Here is a 13847-nt window from a genome sequence, read left to right on the forward strand (position 1 = left end):
TGACAAAGGGTTGGGTATCATCACTGATTTTCCAGTTGATTCGAATTAAAATCGATTAATTTAGGGAAATTTATGTTACAATAAAAATAGTAGTGTAAATATAAAATGTATGTAATTACACAAGGACCACCTAAACTTCCATTATTAAAATATTAGTGTGTATATTATATAGACTTAACACAACAGTTACATTCTTTATTAATAGCATTTAAAAAACCTTTTCATCAGCGCTGTATGAACATATATACTGACATTTTAGTTACATAAAACAAAAACATAACATGATGCATACCTTTTTTATATATTTGTGAATAAAAGTGTGAAATGTTCCTATACTCACTAGTTCAGATGTGATACTATAATAAGCATAGTAATGATAAAAACACAACAAGCTTAATTAATAATGAAAAGAGAGAAAACTTTATTAAATTCAAAGTAAAAAACAGCCGGTCTGGAGCTCTTCTTCCTGTTATAAAACCCGGCCCGGTAATCACGGTCATCCCTGGGGGCAAAATAATCTGAATTATTAACAGCGCTTCATAGAGAACACCTTCATAATTCCACTATTTACACATTAAATCACTGTACAGCCGCCTGGAGCTAGTTTAGCACATGGTGTTCGGAGACCCGGCTAAAGGCTAACGTGGCTAACCTGGCTAACCTTGCTAACCTTGCTAACCCGCTAAGCTAATGGTGGATTCAGCCGGTCAGATCTTACTTTAAATAAAGTACCGGGTAAAACAACACTAGAAAACAACTTAAAACAGTGTTAAATGTAGTAGTTTGATAAACACAGGCAGCAGTGAGTGGAAATACAGAAGAAATCGTCATGCTCCAGCTCGCTCCAGCCAGAGGACGGTGCTCGTAAGGATGGCCTCGCGAGATAAATTGTGAGACATTAAAAAATGGGTTAATTCTAAAGATCCATTCTTTAGGGTTTATATGAATCGATATCGGATAATTCAAGTGACAAACGATTTTTTTAAATACACCCCTAGTAGTGACTGTGGAGTTCATATTACTAGTGTTGATGAAAGTAGTATTAGTAGTAGCACTAATACAGGGGTGTCCAAACTACGGCCCGCGGGCCGAGGTATTTTAGAAATAGAATGAAAGTTGTCCTGCTGTTAAGCAGGTTTTTATAATGTGAGATTCAAAGTTTGAACGCTAGAGGAGAGGGCGCGCATTTCTAGCTCAGAAAAACGGGGCAAAAGAGTCTAAAAGCGGAGAGAGTGCGCATTTCTAGCGCAGAAAAACGGGCCAAAGAGTCTAAAAGCGGAGAGGGTGCGCATTTCTAGCTCAGAAAAACGGGCCAAAGAGTCTAAAAGCGGAGAGAATGTGCATTTTTAGCGCAGAAAATCAGGCGAAAGATTCTAAAAGCGGAGTGCGCATTTCTAGCGCAGAAAAACGGGCCAAAGAGTCTGAAAGCCGAGAGGGTGCGCGTTTCTAGCGCAGAAAAACGTGGCAAAAGAGTCTAAAAGCGAAGAGGGTGCGCATTTCTAGCGCAGAAAATCAGGCCAAAGAGTCTAAAAGCGGAGAGGGTGCGCATTTCTAGCGCAGAAAAACTGGGCAAAAGAGTCTAAAAGTGGAGAGGGTGCGCATTTCTAGCGCAGAAAAACTGGGCAAAAGAGTCTAAAAGCGGAGAGGGTGCGCATTTCTAGCGCAGAAAAACTGGGCAAAAGAGTCTAAAAGTGGAGAGGGTGCGCATTTCTAGCGCAGAAAAACAGGCCAAAAAGTCTAAAAGCGGAGAGGGTGCGCATTTCTAGCGCAGAAAAACAGGCCAAAAAGTCTAAAAGTGGAGAGGGTGCGCATTTCTAGCGCAGAAAAACGGGCCAAAGAGTCTAAAAGTTGCTGTAATTAAGGAGTTTAATATTAAGAGACATCATGAAATTAAACAACATTTGAAAAATCTTAGTTTACACAACACTGTCAAAGATAAAGATAGTAAGTCAAGTAAAATGGTGTGTAAATGAAATAATCAGGAAAATGTATTATTTAAAGTGGTATATTTCATTATTTGTTTTATTACAGAGTCTGTGGCCCGTGACTTCAAATATATTTCTCCTTCTGGCCCCCAACAAAAAAAGTTTGGACACCCCTGCACTAATAGAAGTGGTGGTGGTAGTAGTGCTACTGGGGTTGGTAATGGTAGTACCTTTGTATCTTTTACCTATATTATTACTGATACTACTATAACTAATCCTGTCCATCCTGGAGTGATACATGATTCAAATCCCCGACTGTGTGACCTTTCACACACATACAAAATACACAGACAAGCCAAAATATTATGACTAATGAGGAAATGTGCTGCTCTGCATGACGTCAGAATAACTGCGCTGCTCTAGACCTCTAAAGGTGCCCTGCGGTGTCTGGCACCAGCACATCAGCAGCTGCTCTGTAAATTACAAAGTGCACTGAAGCCACTGAATACACTGATCTGAAAGCATCACTGTTAGTGTGGGCCAACTGTAGGAACACATCCAATGGTGCTTGGTCCTTTTTTTGAAATATCAAACTATTGACTTAGTATCTCAAAATAATGACTTAATAACTAAAAATGAATTACTAACTCAAAATAATGAGAGTATGTCAAAATAATGACTTACTATCTCAAAATAATGACATAGTATCTCAATCTAATTGCTTAGTATCTCAATATAATGACATAATATCTCAAAACAATGACATCATTTTAAAATAATGACTTAGTATCTCAAAATATTGACTTAGTATCTTAAAATAATAACTTAGTATCTCAAAATATTGACTTAGTATCTCAAAATAATGACTTAATAACTAAAAATTAATTACTAACTCAAAATAATGAGAGTATGTTAAAAATAATGACTTACTATCTCAAAATATTGACTTAGTATCTCAAAATAATGACATAGCATCTCAATCTAATTGCTTAGTATCTCAATATAATGACATAATATCTCAAAACAATGACAGTATTTTAAAATAATGACTTAGTATATCAAAATATTGACTTAGTATCTTAAAATAATAACTTAATAACTCAAAATGACTTAATAACTCAAAATAATGACATAGTATTCTAAAATAATGACTTAATATTTCAAAATAAGGACTTAATAACTCATAATAATGACTTACTATCTTAAAACAATGACAGTATTTCAAAAATAATGACTTAGTATCTCAAAATGACGTACTAACTCAAAATAATGACATAGTATCTTAAAATAATGACAATATCTCAGAATAATGACTTACTATCTCAAAATAATGACTTACTATTTCAAAATAATGACTTAATAACTCAAAATGACTTACTATCTCAAAACAATGACAGTATTTCAAAAATAATGACTTAGTATCTCAAAATAATGACTTTTTCAAATGGCTCAGTATAAAAAATAGAAGTGAATTTTATCTGATTTCTCCTCCACGTTTTGAAGACTGAGGTTTAGGATAAGCGGAAAAACAAAACTAGGGCAAAAAGAAGAAGAGTTCCTCCACCTTCCCTCAGCACAGCCGTCTCTGAGCTGGGTGACTCAGTCCCAAAGTTTGTGCTACTTCCTGCAGCTGATAGCGCTGAACTGGGTGTCATTAATGAGGAAGAAAAGGAAGTGACATCACGGTTTGAGTGCATCATGACTTTATTGGCAAGTCCAGAAATATCCGGAGAAGCTGGGAGATGTTTTGGGCTATTATTAAACCCGGTATGACAGTAGTAGTGAGAGAAAGAGAGAGAGAGAGGGAGTCTCTGCATTCTGAAGATGCTATTTACGAGTGGGTGGACATTTGGAGATGGTGCATCCTCACAGTAAACATGCAGATTTGGGGAAAAAACTGAAATACTGTAGGGTTTTTGGCGGCATCAGCGTTTTATGAAGCCTACAGCAGAAAGATTCATCAGAACACCATCAGCATTTATTTTCTTATATTTAATTTTCCACAAAATACAGTATATTTACAGTATATATTTGTGGACAACTTATTAAGTTTATTGATCTGTTTATATTAGCAGTACTGCAGTTATCTGTGATTATTCAAGCAGTCATGTAAACAGCATACTCTGATTTGGACAAAAGAGGACAAATTGTTGGTGCACGTCTTGCTGGAGCATCTGTGACCAAGACAGCAAGTCTTTGTGATGTATCAAGAGCCACGGTATCCAGGGTAATGTCAGCATACCACCAAGAAGAACCAACCACATCCAACAGGATTAACTGTGGACGCTGTAAGAGGAAGCTGTCTGTAAGGGATGTTCGGGTGCTAACCCGGATTGTATCCAAAAAACATAAAACCACGGCTGCTCAAATCACGACAGAATTCAATGTGCACCTCAACTCTCCTGTTTCCACCAGAACTGTCCGTCATCACAATCAATTATTGTGGTCTAAAACCAGGTGTTTCAGTTTCATTGGCCAACCCCTGTACATAAACAGTCATTGTTTGAGACAGTGGTTGGCCCTGAAGCTGATGTGGGAGTAATCTTTTATGCTGTGCAAGCTAAATAAATGAATGAAATAAATTCATTGTTCAGTATACATTGTGGATGTTTGTAGAACATTGTCATGTCCCATCTGGCAACAAAAAGTTTAATTTTCCTAGTAATAAAGACTAGAAATGGAAATGTCAGTTGTACTTACCATCTGAAGCTTGTTTACTTATCTCACAAACTTGAAGTTGGCTTTCTATTACAATTTGTCAATTCCACCTTAAATTATACAGAGCTGTAAGTGGTGCGCAGGTGCAGGAACAAAATGCTTTGAATTACAAGATGACAAATAAGGGTGGAATTGTGGCTTAGTGGTTAGCATGTTTGCCTCCAAGCTCTGGGGTCTTGGGTTCAAATCCTTATCTGGGTGGAGTTTCCATGCTGTCCTTATGTTCCTCCCACAAAAAAAAAATCACTCGCAATGTCTGAAATAAATATTTATTTATTTATTTATTTATTTATTATAAGTATTGTTATTATTATATGTCAATTATGTTGCATATTTACTAGGGATGTACCGATAACACTTTTTACTTACCGATACCAGCTTTTCTGGTTTCGGCCAATACCGAGTACCGATACTGATACCAGCTGTCTTATCTTGAATATGATATAATAACCTGATTGGCTGCTCGGCAGTTTCCGCCTTTTTTTTTTTTTAAGATTTATTAAGATGATTGGCTGCAGTAGATAATGATTGACAAGGAGCTCCTGTTGTCGACTTAAAAATATTCACTTGAACATGTAATGATCAAAATACGGTAAAAAAACAGGAAAATCTTTAGGCTCTTTTCAAATTTTCTTTTTAATTTTTTTATTACAAGATATCTGTGCAGTGTTTCTTTAAGAGATAACCCAAACCCTCCCAGTCTGAGAGCAGAACAAGACGTTATCGAAAGACGTTATTTATTGCTGTATATTGTCATTGTTGCGATTCATTGCTCTCATCACTGACCTCGCGTGTGAAGCCAGTGTGCACCCCCACCAGGAAAAGCACCGCCTCTCGGGAGCGCGCACCCAAGTCTTCTTGACTTTAACTTTACTTAGAAAATGTAAAAATACTCAAGATACTTGTCTAAGCTACACCGACTGGTAAGAAATAAGGAAAAAAAGAAACAGGTCACCTGTAATCTCTCCCGAGAGGCGGTGCTTTTCCTGGCGGGGGTGCTGAATTCGGTACAACAATAGCAAAATATTGCAAAAACCATGCACCTGTTAGCAAAATGTTTTATTGCTCTAAAAAGACCACTTAAAAAATATGAGTCTCTCTGATTTTACCAAATTGAAAACTTCTGGAATATAATCAAGAGGACGATGGATGATCACAAGCCATTAAATCAAGCTGAATTGCTTGAATTTTTGCACCAGGAGTAAAGCAGCATAAAGATATCCAAAAGCAGTGTGTACAACTGGTGGAGAAGAAACATGCCAAGGTGCATGAAAACTGTGATTAAAAACAGGGTTATTCCACCAAATATTGATTTCTGAACTCTTAAAACTTTATGAATATGAACTTGTTTTCTTGGCATTATTTGAGGTCTGAAAGCTCTGAATCTTTTTGTTATTTTAGCAACTTCTCATACCCAAGATACTTGTCTAAGCTACACTGACTCGTAAGAAATAAGGAAAAAAAGAAACATCACCTGCAGTCTCTAACGAGAGAGGGTGCTTTTCCTGGCGGGGGTGCTGAATTCGGCACAACAATAGCAAAATATTTCAAAAACCATGCACCTGTTAGCAAAATAACATGCAAAAAGGGGGTGATAGTTAAGAAAAAGATAAAATATATCAAAAAAAGACAAATGTTATTGAAAGCAGCTATAAAAAAATAGATGAACAATAGAGAGCTAAATAACCATTTGTTTTTGTGTGGATATAAGTAGATAGAAAAGAAAGAAAAGAGGTGGAGAAAAAAGAGGTGGATAGGAATAAAGAAATATAAGATAAGTATCTGCCCCATCTCTTTCTGTGTGTGTGTTTCTATATAGGAACATTACGTGGTTTTATTTTAAGCTGACAAAGAAAATCCTCACAATAAAAATATTTAGAACAGGTAAATGTATGTTTAAATGGTAGAGATGAGTGTAGAGATCAGTATCCCGTGGTTAAAGTGAAGCGTGTAGTGATGGCGAGACGCTGTGTGAGTTAAATCCTCTGAGATTTAAAGGTCTGAATGAATCTCGGAGGAGAGCGACCTGTAGAGAGAGAGAATAGAGCTGGGGAGGCTGGAGGATGCTTAAGATCTGACTCTCCGGAGCCTCAATATGACTCATCCTGAGTGTCTGTGCTTTCTTTCAGGCAGGGATTCCCAGAAAATATATATGTATGTGTATGTGTGAGTATGTGTGTGTGTTCACGCATTTAATAAAGAGAATGAATTGTTTTTAGGCTGCACAATATAATACAATATTATCACTAGGGGTGGGCAATATTATATCGTATACAATATATCGTGACACAGAAATATCATGATATTAAAAATCCATATCGTGATAATAGTGCTGTTCTGTCTTAAAAGTAGTCTGTTATTTACTGTGAAGCTTTAAGTGTATTTATTGTATAATTGTTTTAGTCTGCAGTTTATATGCATACACTAAATATTCTGCTATATTTTTTGCTGCATTATATTATTTTATGCTATATTATTTATTTTCCCACATTATGATTATGCTGTTATACTGTTATACTATATTCCTGAAATGAATGAATTATTTTTCTGTTTTCCTATATCACCAAGTATATCGTTATCGCAAAAATACCCTGAAATATCGTGATATTATTTTTACGCTGCCTAGAAAAACTGTGATTCTGTGATTTTAGACAATTTTCTATGATACTTCACATCATTTGTGTTACTAAAGAGAATAAAATACTCCTAAATAAACAAATAACCAGGAATTATGAATTTATTGGTGTCAGTTTCACAGAATTTCAAAGTTTACTGTATTCATTTATTATAGCGAGTAATCTAGTAATGAAGCAGGAACTTTAATAAATTTAATAAATTTAATTGTGATTGTGGTGATTCTTTGGGGGTTTTGAGATTCTATGTTTCGATAAAAAAAAAAAAAAAATATATATATATATATATATATATATATATATATATATATATATATATATATATATTTACATTTTTGATGGCATGTATCAACACTATACGATCAAAACCATATAAAAAATATATTGCAATATCAATATACAGCTCTGGAAAAAAAAATAAGAGAGCACTTAAAAATGATGAGTTTCTTCAAATTTAACCAAATTGAAAACCTCTGGAATGTAATCAAGAGGAAGATGGATGATCACAATCCATCAAACCAAACTGAACTGCTTGAATTTTTGCAAACAGTGTGTAAGACTGGTGGAGGAGAACAAGCCAAGATGCATGAAAACTGTGATTAAAAATATTGATTTCTGAACTTTTAAAACTTGATCATGAATATTAACTTGTTTTCTTTGCATTATTTGAGGTCTGAAAGCTCTGCATCTTTTTTTGTTATTTCAGCCATTTCTATTTTTTTTTGCAAATAAATGCTCTAAAAGACCATATTTTTATTTGGAATTTGGGAGAAATGTTGTTTGTAGTTTATAGAATAAAACAACAATGTTTATTTTACTCAAACATAAACCTATAAATAGCAAAATCAGAGAAACTGATTCAGAAACTGAAGTGCTCTCTATTTTTTTCCAGAGCTGTATATTGTCTGACCCCTATTGTTTGGTACCAATAATAGGGAAAATATTTGTTGGGATGCAAAAAAAAAGGCATGTACTGATTCTCTTAATTAATCAAGGTTGTGATTAGGTTTTGTGTGTAACGTGAAATAAACCAATCAGTGTGTCAGTTGCCATTCCCTTTAAGAGCCAGTTTAGCTCTGACTTTGGCGCATTCGTATCTTAACAGTGCGTGGCTTTGTGAGGCATCACGAAGGCATCAAAACTATGAATGAACACATGTGGAGTTTTATGTACTTAACAAAAAAAATGAGCTCAACCTCCACAGTCACCGGACCTGAACCCAATCCAGATGGTTTGGGGTGAGCTGGAGCACAGAGTGAAGAAGGCAAAGGAGCAACAAGTGCTAATAAACACCTCTGGGAACTCCTTCCTTCAAGACTGTTAGAAAACTTTTCATTTCAGGTGAAGCTCATTGAGAGAATGATGCCAGATGAGTGTGCAAAGCAGTAATCAGAGCAGAGGGGGGAAACTTTGAAGAAACTAGAATATATATATATATATATATATATATATATATATATATATATATATATATATATATATATATATATATATATATATATATATATATATATATATATATACATATTTTATTATTAATTAATTATGTTTTTAGTTATTTCACCTTTTTTTGTTAAGTACATTAAACTCCACATGTGTTCATTCATACACTCTAAAAACAGAGGTATGATTTGTACTCAGAGGTAAACTCTTCATAATTGTACCCTCAAAGGTACAATATTGGTCTTTACAGGGTCAGATTTGTTCCCTCTGAAGTACAAAGTCATTTCTAACAGCAATAAGTACAAATGTGTACCATTTAACCTGCAGCCAAAGGGTACATTCAGTATTCTGTATCACTGTACTAATAAACAATATATATTTTAATTGCACAAATTTGGATCATTAAGTTTTTGAGCTTTATTCAGTTGATGATAATGTTTATAATCTTTACTGGTACAAAAACCATGGGTACAAAAAGGACTTTCACTGAAAGGTACATTTTGGAACCTCAATATAAGGTACAGCCCCAGCGACGAGCTTTGTACTCTTTTAAGTACAAATCTGTACTTACTTTTCTTAGTGTGCAGTTTTGATGCCTTCAATGAGAATCCACAATGTAAATAGTCATACATTTGTAATAGTCAATTTTGCTCAAAATAAGAATGCAGGATATTGACTATACAATAAGTAAATGTATAATTTCCAATATCCGTTTAGCATTCTATACATGCAGCTACACTTTAATGCATGTACTTCTGTGTGTTAATGATAGAATGAGAGAATAATGAGACTGTTGCCGAAACAGAAAAGACTGATTGGGTTTTGGTCTGGTTTTTGGTTTTGGTCTGGAGGGAGAAAATTGAAAGAAAGACGTCGGAAATGACGAGTGGCTTTGTCTTTCTCCCTTTTGATGCAGAGACCACTGGAAGATTTGCTGTTTCTGCTTATGCAGATTTGGCTCTAACAAATGCACTAAAAGCCCTCAGGGACATGCTGACATTTTACTTGCCATTTCCATGAACCCCGATGCTCATGATACGATAAAATCGTCGCTGTCTGTCTGATAAAGCAATCATTAAACCTTCTAGTGGCATTTGTCTCAGGAGTCATCCCTTTACATTACAGGACCCCGGGCCTGACAGGGGCGTGCTTTTCCTTTCTTTTTTTTTGGTAGAATTATTCTTTTCTATTGAATGAACGATGGCGCCGCTAATGTTCAGGAGAAATTGTGTCTGAAATATATAAATAAGTGCAGAATAGAAAACACGGCTGGTAAAAAGGTCCCTGGTGGGCGATAGTGTAGAGCTGCCGTTCTCCCTGATGGATTCCACTTTGGGGTTTCCATCAGTCATGCATTAAATTGCTGAACCGGTGGTCCCATCACAGTTCTAGGGTTTGTCACACTTAAGACGACTAGAATGAAACTCAGTCCTTCAGTGACCTTGCAGTGGTTTAGCTCTTCTTTCGCTGTGCTGGAGACCGGCCATTCAGAAGATTGAGCACCGGCCAGGAAAACTGTGCGTAAGTCCGTCGTGACTTTAAATATGAAGCCTGGGTACTCAGAATGTATTTAATACACACATTTAGGGCCCTATCTTACACCCTTTGCATGAGTGCAGTCTATTTTCACTCAAATATATTTTACAAATATATCCACACTGACAGGCATGGTGGTCTAGAAATAAGAGGTGTTCAGGTAAATGTCTGGCTTCTGGTATTGCTATCTTGGCAGCAGAAAACAAAGGTGCTGCTCTGACTGATTAAACCCTGACAACAGTCATCAGTCAGACCCATATGGAAAATAGAAATTAAAATAACAGAGCAATCGTCGCTGTCCAATGAAAAACGAGTATCTTCATTTTTGTTCATTTTTAGTTTACTACATAATTCGAACAGACAAACTGTCCCTTACAATGTGCCAAAATTTATTGGTGAACAGATCACTAGAAATACTTCAAAATGACCTGAAATTTTATTTTTTTCCTCTCTCTCAACCATAATAATAAGGTTTTAATAAGATTCCCCTCTATTAACCCTTTTAGACCTGAATTATGTGCTAATTATGTTAAATAATAATAAAAATAATAATAATAATGCTTTTTTTCTGTCTGCAATGCACACAAAGAAATACTTTTTATGTCTATTGCATTGTTAAGCTTGTGCTTAACATTTTTATGATTTTATGATTGGATGTTGAACTTTTTGTCCACAAGCCATCCCTAAACACTAAAATAAACATGATTTATTATTATTTTATTTTATTTTTTTAATTACATACAATTAGTAAAAATTTGCTTTTCTAATTTGACTCTTCGGCTCTAGTGCTTCTTTTTTTTTCAGTGCAGTAGGCGGGGCTAAGCTATTGTTTCATTGGCTAATAAACTTTTTCTTTGACTACATGATAGTTTATTCTGATTAAAAACAGGTCTCAATTAGTGTTATGTGCAACAAAACATTAAAAAAAATAATAAAATGGTACCACTTTCAAATAAGTCTACCTTTATAAAAGGGTTTATGAATGGTTTATAAAGGAGATTATTAATGGTTATTAATGAGGCTGCAAATACTTTAAAACTCATTAATAAGCAGTTAACAAATACATAACAACATGGTAAGAAATGAAAACAGTCAGTTAAAATAAATGGCAAAGATCTTACTTTGTGTTTTCCATCAATCAGTATTAAACTTGTCATATTAATATATTTGTAAGTGTGTTTAACTCTTTACTATAAATTAAATGACTCAGTTGAATTAAATGACTAAGCAAACAACGGATCACTGTTGCCTTTTTTATTGATGTGTTGTAACTGCTTATCAAATTTTAAGGCATTTACAACCTAAACAATAATAATAGTTAATTATCTAGTTTATAAACCATTTATAAACCATTTATAAGAGTAGTCTTATTTCAAAGTGGTATACATGGTGTTCATTGTAATGCAGGGGTGTCCAAACTTTTTTTGTTGGGGGCCAGAAGGAGAAATATATTTGAAGTCACGGGCCACAGACTCTATAATAAAACAAATAATGAAATATACCACTTTAAATAATACTTTTTTCCTGATTATTTCATTTACACACCATTTTACTTGACTTACTATCTTTATCTTTGACAGTGTTGTGTAAACTAAGATTTTTCAAATTGATGTTTAATTTCATGATGTCTCTTAATATTAAACTCCTTAATTACGGCAACTTTTAGACTCTTTGGCCCGTTTTTCTGCGCTAGAAATGCGCACTCTCTCCGCTTTTAGACTCTTTGGCCCGTTTTTCTGCGCAAGAAATGCGCACTCTCTCCGCTTTTAGACTCTTTGGCCCGTTTTTCTGCGCTAGAAATGCGCACTCTCTCCGCTTTTAGACTCTTTGGCCCGTTTCTGACACCTAGCGTTCAAACTTTGAATCTCACATTATAAAAACCTGCTTAACAGCCGGACAACTTTCATTCTATTTCTAAAATACCTCGCGGGCCGCTCCAAAAAAGGAAACGGGCCGCAAATGGCCCACGGGCCGTAGTTTGGACACCCCTGTTGTAATGGATGCAGGGTCTGAAAGACTTAATTTATCATGTTATGAGCTGACTGGCTCCTCATGGCTCCTTATGGCTTATCATGTGTTCCTCTAAAATGCCATTACACTGGTAAAAGAGTGTTTACTGTGGTTTCTTTGCTATTTGGAAAAGCGGGTTTCTCCTGGGTTCCATTGGAAGTATCAGACTTCTGGGAGAGTCCGTCTGGTCGAGGCAGGCTGTATTAATCAAGCAGGATTTACCCACTATCACAACAAGCAGTCAGGCTTCTAATTTTAGAAATTGATTTCTTTTTTTTTCTCTGCTAGCTGAGTAATCGGAGAGAGAGAGGGAGGCGAGCGGGAGAACGGGGCGTCGGGGCGGCTCATGCTGAGTGAGTCACTGAGAGCATTTGATTGTCTCTGCCTTCCTCTCGGTCTGGACTCAGCTGTAGCCCAGGTTTCATTAATAGCTGCCTGTCGGACGACACGTCTCTCAGCCTGCCCCAGTTGTTTTGAAATGCAGCTGTTGTTGCGTAATGTATTAAAATGCTGTGTCACACGGGAGACAAAACGAGTGGGAAAATGTGTAATTTGGTGGCTTCGGCCTACACAGTTAATGTGCTCTGTTGGGGGCTGAACCAGAGAACGTCTAGACAAGAGTATACCCAGTAAAGAATGGTTTGAATCCTGGTCATGTAGCTTGCCATCAGCTGCCAGAGCCCTGAGAGAGCACAATTGGCCCTGCTCGTCAATCAGCACAGGGCTGCGTCTGTGAGCTGATGTATCAGAATGGAGTCGCCGTGCTTTCCTCCGAGCGTTAGCGCTGTGATGCTACTCGGCAAAGCTGAAACAGCAGCAGTTCAAAAAGAGGCAGAGTCTGAGTTCACATGTATCGGAGGAGGCATGTGCTAGACTTCTTAACCCTCCTGGTGTTGGGGCATCACTAGTAATGTACGGATATGCAGCCTAGGACAACTGGCCTAGCTAAATTGGGAGAAAATGGGGAAAAATTTAGAAATAATAAAACAATTTAAAATCTCCAAACCAAAGTAATAAAAGTACACTCACTTAAAAAACATTAGACAAAATATATGTAAATAGACATATATGATAATATTAAACCAAGAAGTCACCCAATGGGTTAAGCAATTTTTTTTTAAAATAAATTAAAAAAGAGTTATTCCAGACAAAAATTACATATATTTGGCTTAAATTTGGACATGTTAATAACTTAATCTTTGGCTTTGTGCCTATTGTGAGTCAAATTACTTAAAATAAAGTGAAAATCCAAAGTGAGATTGATTGTGATCATTATTCCTAAAATAAGCAAAATATTATTTTAGTTTTTTTTTTAATGGCATGAAGGGGTCAATATTAAGTATAACGATCTACTTTCTTAAAACTTAACATATTAACTCAGCAGAGACAAATTTTTGTTTAGCAAAATAACAAAAACACAACTTTTTACTACATCTTTGAAGGTCTAGGACTAGATTTAGGGAAGCTTGAGTCCCCCTAAAACGGATTGCAAAAATATGTTTTATATATATGTTTTAATAGCTAAAATGTCTTGCTCTTTAATAATGAAATATGCCAGTCCTGCATAAAATGCTGAAAATTA

At 35.6% G+C, this 13847-nt stretch overlaps 1 protein-coding gene across 1 annotated transcript in view; it reads left to right on the forward strand.

The window, feature by feature from the left end:
• LOC103037776 (cholinesterase) overlaps window positions 1-13847 on the forward strand; it is a 58832-nt gene that overhangs the window by 15018 nt on the left and 29967 nt on the right. The window lies entirely within an intron of this gene.

This window comes from Astyanax mexicanus, chromosome 9 (assembly GCF_023375975.1).
Source record: "Astyanax mexicanus isolate ESR-SI-001 chromosome 9, AstMex3_surface, whole genome shotgun sequence".
Lineage (NCBI taxonomy): Eukaryota > Metazoa > Chordata > Actinopteri > Characiformes > Acestrorhamphidae > Astyanax > Astyanax mexicanus.